Below are 582 nucleotides of genomic sequence, written 5' to 3' on the forward strand. Positions count from 1 at the left end.
GAAACTGACTTCTCTTCCCAGGAAATCATTTGTAAAGTGAGTCATGCCTATAAGCCTATTTGAGATAAAAGGGGTTAGGAGAGGGCAGATTTCTAGTTTGGGGGACAGCGGGCGGAGGAGTTGAGAGACCACAATCCCTCAGAGTCAGGCTCCAGGCTTAGCCATGAAGCAGGTCTCCGAACCTTCGTTTCCGTCTTCAATAAATGTCTTTTCTGCCCTCCCCTCCCAAGACCAGTTCAGTTCTGGGCTGTGGGGGTACACAGGGGAGCTGTCCCAGGTAGAGCAGAGTCTAGTCCACATGTTTATGTGTACACTCATTCAACGATTCACTAAGCACCTACTGTGAGCCAGAGCCTGTGCTCAGCTCTGGAGAGAGAACCATGAACAAGACAGGAAAGCCATGGTTCTGGCTTCCAGGAAGCTGCAGAGCAGCAGGGAGACATGTAAACAAGGAACAGGCTTGGAAGGATCAGGAAAGTCTTCAGAGACCGGGACGTTCCCCAGAGGAGGGGAGAGGGGTCAAGTGCTGTGGGCAGAGGTCACAGCAGGTCCGTACAGGAGGTCTGGAGGGGTGAGGGAGAA

Source organism: Stenella coeruleoalba (genome assembly GCF_951394435.1).
Source record: "Stenella coeruleoalba genome assembly, chromosome: X".
NCBI lineage: Eukaryota > Metazoa > Chordata > Mammalia > Artiodactyla > Delphinidae > Stenella > Stenella coeruleoalba.